The sequence below is a fragment of the Rhipicephalus microplus genome, chromosome 2 (genome assembly GCF_043290135.1).
Source record: "Rhipicephalus microplus isolate Deutch F79 chromosome 2, USDA_Rmic, whole genome shotgun sequence".
Classification (NCBI taxonomy): domain Eukaryota; kingdom Metazoa; phylum Arthropoda; class Arachnida; order Ixodida; family Ixodidae; genus Rhipicephalus; species Rhipicephalus microplus.
In genome coordinates this window covers 91,585,447-91,597,001 of record NC_134701.1, presented here as the reverse complement: position 1 = coordinate 91,597,001, position 11,555 = coordinate 91,585,447, and the positions used below count along the sequence as shown (strand labels likewise).

The 11,555-nt window shown below is 50.5% G+C and overlaps 1 protein-coding gene across 4 annotated transcripts in view; it reads right to left on the bottom strand.

Annotated features, from left to right (window-relative positions):
* The window catches only part of LOC119170801 (transient receptor potential cation channel subfamily M member-like 2), a 257,355-nt gene that overhangs the window by 134,417 nt on the left and 111,383 nt on the right, over positions 1-11,555 (bottom strand). The gene's annotated exons all lie outside the window — the stretch shown is intronic.

The window sequence follows — 11,555 nt, the reverse complement described above, 5'->3', positions numbered from 1 at the left end:
AACACGACAAGAAATAGACTAGTTATACAAAAAGGTTTTGCATTCAACAAGTGTGTGAGATGCTTATTTAAGGACACTTATGCATGTGTATAAAAGGTGAGAGGCTTTAAAAAAATTACATAAAAACAACAGATGAAAAAACAAAACAAAATCATTGGGCACAGAAATATATAGGTTCACTCGTCGGTACTGCAATACAATTCAGTGTCCGTTTCGTAAGCACTGACATTCTGTTGTGCGTTGTTATTACTTGAAAATGTCTTCCAGTCCGAGTAAAGTTCAGTGTCCGTGTCGTAGCTTCCGCACTGCTGTACTGGAACACTGGTCTGTGTCCCGCGCACACAATGTTGCAAACGGAGTTCCTGACCCACTCGCGAACCGCACTCGCGCACATCCCCATTGGAGCCGCACTCGCGCACAACACTTTGATGCAATCCGTGGTCATCTCTCCTGGCACTTCCCTCGCGCACATCACCACCGAGATCGCGCACCTCATGATTATCATCAGACTCATCGTCCGCGTCGTCGGCATCGGAGCCCAATCGAACGTGGCAGGGCTTTAAACGCGCCACATTCACAACGTCACGTTTTTTCCCAGTTTGATCTACCACCTCCCAGTTGTTCTCGGCTACCTGGCGCACAAGACGGAAAGGTCCGTGATATTTGTGAAGAAGCTTCGTCGTCTTCCCTTTCGCCCGGGAGGGAGTCCACAAGTACACCAAGTCGCCCTGATGATAAACAACACTTCGTCGCCTAGCATCATAGCTGCGCTTGTTCTTCTCCTGCTGACGCTTCTCCCGTTCATTTACTATTTTTCGAGCCTGCCGCAGCCTGCGGGCCACTTTCATTGCATCCAGGGTGTAGTCGAATCCGCGTTGCGCGCCCGACCCTACATCCACCGGTAGTGTCGGTTCATGTCCGTGAAGAAGAAAGAAGGGAGTGAATCCAGTCGTCTCGTGGGTGGAAGAATTGTATGCAAAAAGAACGTACGGTAGGAATTCATCCCAGTCGCGGTGGTGTGAGGAAACGTACATGCTGAGCATGTCAGCCAACGTGCGGTTAAAACGCTCGCACAAGCCGTTGGCCTGTGGGTGGTATGCTGTTGTGGTGGCATGCTCGCTACCCACGAGCCGGAATACTTCTTCGGTCAAGTTGGCGACAAAGTGCTGCCCACGATCGCTTATTACTTTCTCCGGGGCACCATGACGTAGGACGATTTGTTCGACGAAAGCTCTGGCTGCTTCTGTGGCAGTGGCCACTGGACACGCGATAGCCTCGACCCATTTCGTATGGTAGTCGGTAATCACGACGATGTAGCGGTTCCCTGCTTTGGATTTAGTGAAAGGCCCAATGAAGTCCATGCCCACCTGCCGAAAAGGTCGACCTGCAGGTGGGATCGGTTGGAGGAAACCGACCGGCCTCCCCGGTGGTTGCTTTCGTGTCTGGCAGTCGGGGCAGGAGAGAACGTACTTGCTTACGTACGAGAACATCTTCGGCCAGAAATATCAGCAACGAACTTTCTCCCATGTGCGCTTGACACCTAAGTGGCCTGCCGTGGTGGCGTCATGGCAGTACCTTAAAATCTCAGATCTCAAGCACTTGGGGACAACGAGCGCAGCACGATCCTCCTGAAACCCTTTCGCCCTTCGATACAGTACACCGTCGATCAACCGAAAGCTCCGTGCCGTTCTTTTAGTTTTCTTGACAACGGGCGCATCCGGGTGCTCGAGGTGCTGCATAATTTCTTTCATCCATGGGTCTGCCCTGTGCTTTTTTCCAACATCCACCTGATCCAGAACCAGCAACGGTAAGGGGTTTTCTTCGCTTACAGGCGCGGGATCGTGAGGAAGGCGGGAAAGCGTGTCGGCATTTCCATTCTTGAGGCCAGGGCGGTGTCGCAACGTTATGTCGAATTCCTGAAGCAACAGGGACCATCGCATAAGACGACCGTTCGGATTCCTTACTTTCATTAGCCAAGCCAGGCTGGCTTGGTCAGTCACGACCGTGAACTTAGAACCAAAGACGTATGGCCGAAACTGTCCGCAGGCGTACACAACGGCGAGGCATTCTTTCTCAGTGGCACTGTAGTTCATATCAGCCTTGTTAAGGTGGCGGCTGGCATAGGCGACGACTCTCTCTTGGGTTCCAATTTTCTGTACAAGCACGGCGCCAATGCCGTAATCACAGGCATCAGTGTGCACCTCTATCGGCTTTCCCGGCTCAAACTGACGCAGAATTGGGGCTGTGACCAACTTCTCTTTGAGGGTTTGCATGGCCACTTCGCATGCCGCATCCCAGACGAAAGGAACATCCTTTTTGGTTAAGTTGGTCAGAGGTCGAGAAATGCGAGAGAAATCTTTGATGAATCGCCGATAGTATTACAGATTCCGAGAAAGCTCTGTACACCTTTCTTGTTTCATGGCTTTGGGAATTTTTCGATAGCTGCTACTTTGTCTGGGTCCGGCCGGATGCTTTCACCTGTGAGAATGTGTCCAAGATATTTGATCTCCTGGCGGGCGAAGCTGCATTTCTCGGACTTCAGTCGTAAGTTTGCCACGTCCAAAGCCGAAAACACAGTTTCCAAATCTTGCAAATGAGTTGCCATAGTCTTCGAGAAAATAACGATGTCGTCCAAGTAGGCCAAACAAACTCTCCAGAGAAGACCACTGAGGACTTTGTTAATCATTCTCTGGAATGTGGCAGGGGCGTTGCACAGGCCGAAAGGGACAACATTGAATTCGTACAGGCCGGGTCCACAGGCAAATGCGGTCTTTTGCTTATCTTCCTCCTTGATGCCCACTTGCCAGTAGCCTGATGTTAGATCAAGTGTGGTGAAGTATTTTGACCCCTGTAGCACGTCGAGAATGTCATCAATTCGTGGCAGTGGGTGCACATCTTTTTTAGTGACCTCATTGACTCTGCGGAAATCGACGCAGAAACGCCAAGTCCCATTTGGCTTCTTCACGAGGACGACAGGTGATGACCAAGGACTGTGAGACTCTCTAATTATCCCATCGCGCAGCATTTCTTCGACTTGTTGCTCAATCTGTTGTCTTTCAAAAGGGGAATGACGATATGGGTGCTCATTAATTGGTCGAGAATCACCTGTGTCTATCACATGTTCAGCGACATGAGTCTGCCGGATAAGGTTGTCACTGCTCGTAAATAGATGGCGGTATTTCTCAATGAGCGACAGCAGTTCATCCCGCTCAGATGGCTGTAGGTGATCCCCAGTCTCTATGTCAAACTCTTGAGGCACTTGATCGTTCTCGGGGGCCGTGATTGCCAGCTGTGCGTCATGAATAGATGAAGCCCATCCAAGCTTTGTTCCGCTGAGCAGGTTTACTGGCGACATGGTAGGATTAGCTATGCGAATGAGGCCTCTCCCATGCACGATCCTCGTTATTGTGCGTGCAACCTGAAGTCCGTTTCTGAGCGTGCTGTTCGGTTCGACGAGGTGAATTCCGTCCCTTGCGACCTTTACTTCAATAGCGACTTCTGTGCGAGGTTCAATGCGAATTTGCTCGTGGCACCGCACTGTAAGTACATCATTATGTTCGGGGGCACTTGAGTATACGTAGCCGCAAAATTTCACCGTTTAGTTGCAGCTCTTTTTTGGAGAAGTCAATGAGAAGCCGGGCTGCTCGACAAAAAGGAAGACCACCGAGTAGCTCGTACGGGCAATCCTTGACCACTAAAAACGTCTCGTGAACTTTGGTGGTGCCAAATTCAAGTTTTATTTCAGCTTCACCATTGGGGGTGAGCAAGCCTCCGCCAATTCCTCGGGTGAATATGTCTTTTCTCGATTTGAATGAAGCACATATTTTGTTAGCTAATTCTTCTGAGATGACATTTACGGACGAGCCGGTGTCAATTACAAGTTTTGTTTCTGTACCGTTGGCTCGTGTGGGGACTGTGAGAAGCTGACTTTCCGACAATGTGCCGATGGGGCGGCCGGGCTGGCCCCCTAGGCCCGGCCGATCTCGTTTCCCGAAGGATTAGGCTGCACATTCTGATTGCCTTGGAGCTCCGCCTGATCGTTCCTGCCATCTCGGAACCGCTGCCAGCACTGTTGTGCTATGTGACCTATGCGGCGGCAAATCTGGCATCGGGGACGCCCGTCGTTGGCACGGGAAGTTCTCTGAGGCCAAGGCATTGGGGGGCGACGCACCTCGTCTTCGATGCCTTTTAGCCGGTCAGACAGCAAGGCAACCGAGTCCGCAATCGTTTTCAGGTCTCTCTCGCGGTCGGCAGCCTCCCGCGGGCAACGCAATTCGGCCGCGGCGCAAGTGGCGACACACGTAGGAGGAGGGTGCCCTGTCGCTGCGGCGGGTGCGAACCCTACGGGATGCGCGATGTTTTGCATCCACGACCGCGATCCGGTGGAATACTGGATGCCAATCGGTTGTAGCCCCGACACACGGCGCATCAAAGCTGCCAGATTTATGCGTTGCAAAGTTTGGAGGAATGCAGTGCAGCTCTCCGGGTTTGCGATTATCATTTTCTCGAGAACATCCGGACGTAAACCGCGTATAAGGTGCCGCAACCGATCATCTTCCGTCATAGACGGGTTCACTCTTGCACACAGCTGTACGACGTCATAGTAGTACTGCTCGGAGGTTTCGGACGGCAAATGAGTGCGGGTTTGTAGCCGCAAATAGGCGATCTCGACTGAGTGGCGACTCGTAAAGGACGTTTTTAGTAGCGTCGCCCATTCTTCCCATGTATTAGGGGCACCGGTTAGAATTTGAGTATTGTGCCACTTTTTCGCATCTCCGTCTAAAGCCAGATATAGAAATTTCACCTTCGTGGCTTGGTCCCAATTATTAAGCGACGCTACATGTTCGTAGCAAAGTAGCCACTCGGAAATAGATTCCTCCGGCGCGCCTCTAAAGACTGGTGGTCCGATGAATGGTTTAGCTTGGGGGGTAGACATAGCAGAGAAGAAGGTAGGGGGTTCCGTCATAGCAGAGCAGTCAGAGGTAGGTTCCTGATATTTGTTGTTGACTCGGGGCATAATTTCGGAGCGGGACTATCGTTACCGAGCAACCTCCACCACTTTGTAGCGAAACGTCGGGGTTGTTCAAAGTTAGGCGCATCAGACGACGAGGGAGACGAATAAGTGTGGGTGAAACTCCGCGGAGGCAATCGATGAGAAGTCAACACGATGATTTCGGGGAGCACTCATTGGGGGTTTATTTAGCTAACGCAACTTCAATTTACAAAATGCACTGGGTAATAAAGACAAAACATAGAAAATGGTGACATACTCCTCGGCCTGCATCGCCTGGTCTCCCGTGGTGAGATCCGCTGTTTACCCCGACTCCGCTCGGTTTTCAAGTTCAAACATCCTCTTTTCAACCCTTGGTCGAACAAAGAGTCTTCACAAAAACCAATCACATGTTGGGACTCGCAGAATCACAACCAATCACAGAAACACTTTCATAAAAGGCACTACATTTGTAAAAACCTCCTTACCAAATGAAACACGCAAAGGGAAAGGTCCTCCGCACGTGACACTCTCTCACACGCCAGGCCGTGCTGCCCAACCTTACTCGTGCTGCCTCCTTCGGCCGACTACCGTCGGCGGCCGTTCCCACGCTCGGGCCCCGTCAGATCTTTCATTAACTGTTGCTTCCTGGAAGCGTCCTTAAAAGCGATGGGTACACCATTGGGCTTTGTGCGCTTACCAGGTGTACATGCGACAGTGAGGCGCCCCGACATCCTAACAACAGCGCGGGAGAATATGGTCGTTTACCTGCCGCCACTATGTCTCGGTCAGGCTAAGTGGTCGCGTCCCCATGTCATTCTCAATGACACGCGTGCCTGCCCACAATGGCTTAAACTCAGACGGTGGCGCCGGACCTGCCTCTTGCTAGACGCTTTTCCGAGTAAACTTTCCCCTTCTAATCCCGAACGGGGGCGACCTTGACTGCTCCATTTGTAAGCCGTAAAGGAACAAGTTTCTCCGCGAAACCTTGGTCTCGCGACACTATAACGAACATGAGATTGGTCATATCATGAATGACAATCATGAGATGACGCTTGCGGCCACTTCAATAACATGACAAACACAAAACTTCGTATTGCGCAACGTAACAGCATACAGCAAGTGATAAAATGAAAATCATAACATCCATGTCATGTACAACATAGTTTACATACCAAACTCATGGTGCGCTTGCGGCTTGTTCGCTATATTTTGATATACACTAAATTTGGTATTGCGTGGTGTGACTGTATGACGAACATAGGTAACAGGTGGTGGCATGAAATCATGACATTCATGTCTTTCACGACAGGAATTACGTATCACGCTCCCCGGAGCGCTCACGGCCGTTACGTTAACTTGATATACACCACAATTGGTATTGCGTGAGGTGACTGTACGACGCTATGCTAACAAGTAAGTCATGACCCGCATAATATGTGCCGCATGATTTACTCCTTGTTCGGCTGCTTCGCGTTACCTATGTTCCCACAATTCGTGGGATTTGCCGGTTTTTTTCCCCCTCACCATTCTTTTTTTCTGACGTCATCCGGGTAGCCGTTTCGAGGCCGGCTGGTGGAACTGACAGCGGAACACCCGACACCTCATTCGACCGACGTCTCGCGCGCGAGACACGTGTCGACCGTGTGTGATATCTTTATACCTGTTCTTTTTATACCACCCGCTGTTCGTGTCAGCCGCCGAGTATATGGGGCGAACTTATCGCACGGGGCGATTGAGGCGGACGGGCGCGAGGCTCTGAAAACAGCCCCGTCCTGGTTGCTGCATGCGGCACAGCTCACCTGTTCCAGAAAAGAACCGAGGCCCGTGTAATAGTACAGCCAGCCGAAACGGACAACTCCAAGAGAGGACAAACGAAACAGCCTAAGTCATTACTGGCGGCACTTTTAGCCTAAGCGTCGATCTCGTCCTCAAAACGACCTTGTGCTGGAAATGTTTAACCCCTGCCACCGCCATCCGTTGAGAAAAGCTTCCACACGGTGAGGTTGTGCCGGCGTTGCTACGAAGAACCGCCCATCGTTTTCCACTTGGGCAAGGGCTGTTGTCGCAACCACTAAGTGAGAGCTCTGAGTACTCGAAACGCAACGCGGGTGTGTAGTGCTGTGTGGACGCTGATTAAACAAAGGTTGGAGAACCTTGTGCTGCACAGGCAGTACTGAAAAAAAAAAGACTAACAGAAGGCAGCAAAAAAAAACATCAACAGACAATGCCACACGAACAGGACATAAGCGGGGTAGGCACTAATTTATATTGTGTTGTTTTGTGCCTTCCGTGAGTGTTTTCTCTTTCTTTTTTTTTTGTATCGCCTATGCAGCACGAAATTCCCCAGTCCTTCTCAAAATGTACAAACTAGCCCGAAGGAGTGCTTGTCCGATTCACAGCTTCGTTTTCTGTCCTTCATACAAGAAAGCTTGCAGGGTTGCTAATTTATAAACGAAAACATAGACCACAGAAGCGCCAGTTGACGAGGTTGTTTCAAAGAACCACAGTAATAGTTTTCAAGTTGAAGCAGTAACTATCAGAGGCCAAGAACCATGTGTTAGTCATGACTGTACCACCGTGACAGAGTATTGCGCTGCGCTCTCTAACACTCTTCTACGCAAAAACCTTATCATGCTGGCAGCAATGTCCCGCGTATTATTATACATTTTACCGAGGAGGCATGCGAGTTCAAAAGAGGTAAATTAGAAAAAAAAAACGGCAAATGTTTGCTTCGATGACCACCTTATTGGCGATTCCGCAGCGAATGATTGCAGTAGGGGCAGAAAAGATGAGGAAGGACGATAAAAAAAAATCTGCCCTCAAATTGTACAAAACTTCAGTCAGTTCTGCAGCTTAAAAAAGTCAGTTTCACCAAAAGGATGAAACAATAAATGTGACAGCAACAAATTAAAATGTTTTACGAAGCAATATTAGCACATTTAGGAGCAATATTGGTTGTAGTAAACATGCGCCTAATAAGTAACCGAGTTTCCGGCGGCGCGGCCACAGTAGATGGTCACACCAACAACGTTAATATACGAAGTGTGGCTGGCAGTCAACTTATTTAGATCTCACGTAACTCGACAAAACGCTGGTGTAAGAGAACACGGCTGCTCCAGGTAGACTTTTGGCACCGTTTTGTGTGTGTGTGTGTGTTTGTGTGTGTGTGTGTGTGTGTGTGTGTGTTTGTGTGTTTGTGCGTGTGTGTGTGTTTGTGTGTTTGTGTGTTTGTGTGTGTGTGTGTGTGTTTGTGTGTTTGTGTGTGTGTGTTGTGTGTGTGTGTGTGTGTGTGTGTGTGTGTGTGTGTGTGTGTGTGTGTGTGTGTGTGTGTGTGTGTGTGTGTGTGTGTGTGTGTGTGTGTGTGTGTGTGTGCGCGCGCCCTCCCCCCCTTGTTCGCTCTCGAGATAAGCGCGCGCGCATACGACCCCGGCCGCAAAGGCAATGTTCTCTCCACAGAATGAGGAGGCTGGCGCATCCTTCCCTGTGTATATACACTGTAGAGGAATAAACTAGACACAGCACCGTTGTTGGTGGTGGTAGTGGTTAGAAGATGAGAAAAGGCACCTAATTTCTGCAACCCAGTCGGGAGCATGGCGCAGTGCCTGGCACCCTTGTTGCGGGCCGGCTGTTCTACTCTGAGCGTCTTTTTCCTTCTTTGCCTCACTTTTAAGACTTTCGTGGAAACCGCCCACCCGCCCGCCCGCCCGCCCGCCTGTCTGTCTGTCTGTCTGTCTGTCTGTCTGTCTGTCTGTCTGTCTGTCTGTCTGTCTGTCTGTCTGTCTGTCTGTCTGTCTGTCTGTCCGTCCGTCCGTCCGTCCGTCCGTCCGTCCGTCCGTTCGTCCGTGCGTCCGTCCGTCCGTCCGTCCGTCCGTCCGTCCGTCTGTCTGTCTGTACCTTTGTTTGTTCGTCCACCCTTAACGGTACCCTGAACGCCACCGAAGTGACCAAAAGATACTCCAAACGGCCGACCCCCTCCGCAGCGCCCCCCCCCCCCAATATTACTCAAGGTTCAGCGCCTGTCAATTAAGAAGCAATTGTTGCGCATAACTGAGGCACCATAACAACACGTCAATATTATGTATGTGTATTTTTTACTAGAAAATGCATACATGAGTAATTCTAAGGATCCCTTTATAACACTGCGCTGGCCATGCAACGCTTGCATAAAAAGGCAAGTGTTTCCAACGCTTTGCTAAGACGACACGGTGGTTGCACCTACCCGTCGCCTTGCGTTCTATACCTTATCACCTCAGAGACGGGCGCGCACGGGGCCCTCCCCGTTTTCCAGGATAACTGCCAGATGGCGCTCATGTCTCACGTGTGACGTGACTTGATGCCCCCGTTTGCCTCCGCTGCACGCTCGAGGCACTCTAACACAGCATTTCCAGAATACCATTCACCGATTTTTTTGCGCAGAACATCAAATAAACGTTTTGTTCACTCTCTCCAGACGCGAGACTATCGTCTTTCGACGACACTTGCGGTGTAACATGCAGATACGCGGCCATTTTTTCCCCTACCCCTCCGCGCGCTAGAGCCACGATGCCACTTTTAGTCATCACAATACATACATATACATATACAGGAATGGCGCCGGCGGCAGCGGTGACGGCAAAAACAAGCCAAGACTGTCCATTTAATTGCTATCGAAATGAAAACGAAAAAAAAAGCCGCCATTTCACCACAATAAACTAGTAATTAATGTGATAGCAATAAGTTCTAAGGTTTCGCGAAATGATTAGCAGCTCGCTCCTCAAGATCCGATCTGTTGTGACTCTACAAAACGCTCGCCTAAGAGAACGTGGGCCGCTCCTGCGGGCGAACCCAGCTTCGTGCTGTGCACTACTCTAACGCAAAGCAGTGAAGCGTAACACGTCTACTAACCTCCGTCGATATACCAGGCCCGTTTGATCAAAGTTCGGATCGAAGCAACGCTTCCCCCTATACAAGCCTACTGCACGCGTTTTCGCGCAACAGGGAGAGCATCGGCACGTTTCGTCTTTGCTTGAGCCGCTACCAATGGCAGCCCTCGCCCACTTTACTCCTACATAGAACATATTACAGACCCGGCGATGTTACCGAATCAGACGTTACACAAAGCGTGGCGGCGACGGTGAAAGTTCGCCCCGAACACCCATATAATTGCGGTTGCATTAAAAGTACTGACTTGGAATTGAGCGCGATAACAAAACGACGACACAGAGACAAGAAGGACACGAAAGGCACGTCTCTGTGTCGTCGTTTTGTACTCGCGCGATAACTATCATCATGCCATACCAACTAGCCCAAGCTGCCACACTTGGAATTGAGGCCTTGCGAAAGTGGGTGCCAAGCGAAATTTTTGAACACGACCACTACTGCAGTGCTGAGGGTCATGTGCGGGGGTTGTACAAGGGTGCATGCTGTTACGCTGGGTCCGGCAATTCGTCTGGGCAGACGCCATTGTGCGTAAGCCGGTCTGCTAGGGATGCTTTCAACCCCATCGGCGCCCAGTCTGCAAGACGCTGTCCTGTAGATGTTGCAGGAATTGGTCGGGCCACAACAAAAGCTTCGCGAGGCAACCTTTTTGTTGGTTGGATTTAAACAACAGTGGGACGGCGCCACTGTGGCTGTTCTCATTAAGTCAACCTCTCGACTCGGCTATTGTCATCTACGCGAGGCCATCGCAAAGCACCGTCAGTCCGGGAGCGTGGGGAGACGTCGAAGAAGCCGTTCTCAGGGATCGACCATATGGACTGCCATGTTCGAGAGAGTTCTGGAAGCCTGTAGCTGAAAGCAGCCATGGACCGCTGCTGACGTTCGGGTCAGCGACCATCTCCCCGGAGGAGCACAACTTTCCCTCTTCAGACTCTACCTCCTCGCCCTGCGGTGCCTTCAAGGCGTGGGCCGGGTGCGTCTTTGTGTGGTGCGCTCGTGATAACATTGGACTTTTTCGCCCAGCAGAGTAGTTCAATATCTGCACCCTTTCCGGTGGACCACTGAGACTGCGTCATCTGATTTGTGGCAAGAGTGGTCCCCGCCTTCTTCGGACCTCCGTGTAAGGAGACGGCGGGCTACAGAAGCCGATGAAATTTTGTAAATAAGCTGAATCATAAGCTGAATCATGAACTGAATCTCTGTTGCACATAATACGGGATCTTCTGAATTTCTGTACAGTTTCTATCTTTCAAATTTTATGTAAATAAACCTTTGATCTATCTCTCTACGAACTCGTCTCCTCACTGGCGAAGATCGGCTATGTGGACGACGGCGGGGAGCCAGCTACCCTATAAAAAACCCGTCGAACCTACCATCGACCTCCTACCCTTAACAACTGGTGGCACCGGTGGGATGCCATCATCAAACTTCCTTACGTTTATAGTGCATGTATACATGCATTCTCCGTCTAACTATATGCGCCGCCCTGTGCCTCAGAGAGGAGGGGCGGAGGGAAGCGTGGTATTCTGAACCATATACACTATTGTGTTTTTATTACGATTACTAAAGTGCAGTCCTTAAGGTTGTATTCACTTCTGCCATGTTGCAATATCTTCGGCTTCAACCGACTTTAGCGTTGAGGACG